The sequence below is a fragment of the Lactuca serriola genome, chromosome 8, assembly GCF_051521515.1.
Source record: "Lactuca serriola cultivar US96UC23 chromosome 8, Lser_US96UC23_V15, whole genome shotgun sequence".
Classification (NCBI taxonomy): Eukaryota; Viridiplantae; Streptophyta; class Magnoliopsida; order Asterales; family Asteraceae; genus Lactuca; species Lactuca serriola.
Window position 1 is genome coordinate 20,373,287 of NC_136415.1, and position 2,072 is coordinate 20,375,358.

The 2,072-nt window shown below is 41.9% G+C and overlaps 1 non-coding gene across 1 annotated transcript; it reads right to left on the reverse strand.

The window, feature by feature from the left end:
* Positions 1-1,649: 1,649 nt before the first annotated feature.
* LOC145071502 (5S ribosomal RNA) lies at positions 1,650-1,768 on the reverse strand. Its single transcript, XR_013690513.1, has one exon. It is a non-coding gene; the product is annotated as a 5S ribosomal RNA (ribosomal RNA).
* Between the last annotated feature and the right edge of the window lie 304 nt (positions 1,769-2,072).

Consider the following 2,072-nt stretch of genomic DNA (forward strand, 5'->3'; position numbering starts at 1 on the left):
ATGAAAGGAAGGGACTAGGGCACACTTTTGGCCCTTAAAGAAGGGTTTATGGTCCAAGGTGTTCTTGGGCTATAAACTCTTTGATCTTGTTGTTTTCTTATGATTTCTTGGTTATTAGACACATAACAAGCCCTATTATACTCTTAGATAGAAGTACTCACGATTTGGGACGAAAGGCCGAAGATCCGTGAGAGAGAATTTGGCTTTTCTCTAGTTGGAAATGGAATAAATGAATAAATATGGCTAAGGACCATATATATACCCATGGGGTTTTGGACTGCAAACTCCATGTTTGGGTCGTAAATTTCCAATTTCTTGTAGTATGAAAGTTTATTGTTGCACAATAAACCTAAGAGCATGCCCTCTCCTGGCATCTCCTAAAGTGTTAATCATAAAATGTTCAAACTTATCCCAAATAGTCTGAAAATTAACAGTAACTGTTCTGACTTCTAATGACTTGATATGTTGTACAGAATGGAAATTTTGGGTTGTCACATCATCCCCCTGTTAGAGGGAATTTCGTCCCGAAATTAGAATTTAGGTTAGGAAGTAGGTATGAATAATCGAGCAAGGAGGTGGGAAAACTTCCTAATCAATTTGTTCTCGTGCTCATAAGTGAAACCGGGTCTTCGGTTGGTATTCCAACGAACCTTCACTAATGGGCGACGACATTTGCTTCATCCGATTGACCACTCGGTCGAGGGTCACTACGGTTCTTTCACGAAGGCGAGGATCTCGTTGATCTCAATCTCGTCGAGTGGGCTTACGAGAGTCCTAACGGAAAGGTACGATTTCAAGTTCGAGATGTGAAGGGTAAAATGTACGTTACTGAGTTCGTGGTGTAGGTTGGGTTTTTGAATTACAGGACTGATTCTGGCAAGAATCTCGGAGGTCCTAACTATTCTGGATTTGGCTTACCACGCTTTCCGAAGTGTATCAAGCCTTCCCAGAGTGAGATTTCCAGAAGGATTTGGCCTCTCACTTGTAATTCCAAGGTTTTCTTCCTCTTGCTTGTCTTCCCAGTCAAGGGCCACTCCCTTCTGAGTTAAAGTCATAAGAGGTTTTGTAATCCGCGAGGAGTTCTTAATGAACTCTCGACAGTAGGTTAGCGAGACCTAAAATTTGGAGAATTCCTGCCGGCATCCTTAGTGTTGATAAATTCTCAGCGGTTTTGATTTTGGCAGGGTCCTCAAGAATTCCCACATTACTGGTAATGTGTCTTAGGAGTTCGACTCTTCAAATTTAAAAACTCACATTTTAGAGAACTTCGCGTAAAGCTTCTCTGATCGTAAATTTTCTAGGGTTTGTTGTAGATGCTCTTTATGATTTCCTTCTTACTACGAGAGTAGATAAGCAAGTCATTTCAAAAAGACAACGATGAACTGATCCAAGTAAGAATGGCGTACCCTATTCATTAAGTTCATGAATATTACGGGTGTATTGGTCCTATCCGAGAGGTATCACTACGGACTTGTAGTGTCGGCATCGAGTTTGGAAGGTTGTCTTCGGGACATCCCCCTTTAAAACTCGTAACTGATGATGTTCGGACCTCGGACCTATTTCTGAAAAGTAAATAGTTCCTTGCGGTGGGTCAACCAATTCATCTGTGTGTGGCAGAAGGAAATGATTTCTAATGGAAGTCCTGTCGAGGTATGCACCATGAGGACTTCCCAGGGTATCACCCATCCTAGTATTACCCTCGCCCAAGCACGCTTAACTGTGGAGTTCTGATGGGATCCAGTGCATTAGTGCTGGTATGATTGCACCCGCTGAAGTCTGTCTTCTTGAAGAATAAGACTGGAGCTCTCAAAGGAGAGGAGCTTGGTCTTATCATTCTATTGTTGAGTAGTCGTTAAGCTGTTTGAACAGTTCTTGTATCTCCGTTGGTGTGATACCGTAGGGTGATCGGTTTACAGGAGTCGTATTGGGTCTTAAGTTTGTTCTCATGACGATGCGTTTACTCATAGTCTTGGTCAGTTCTCCGTCCTGAAGTTCATATTAGAAGTCATACATGGTTCATCAATCGCAGTCTTGTGTATACGAGTCGTATATAATTAAGATTGAAAAGGTAG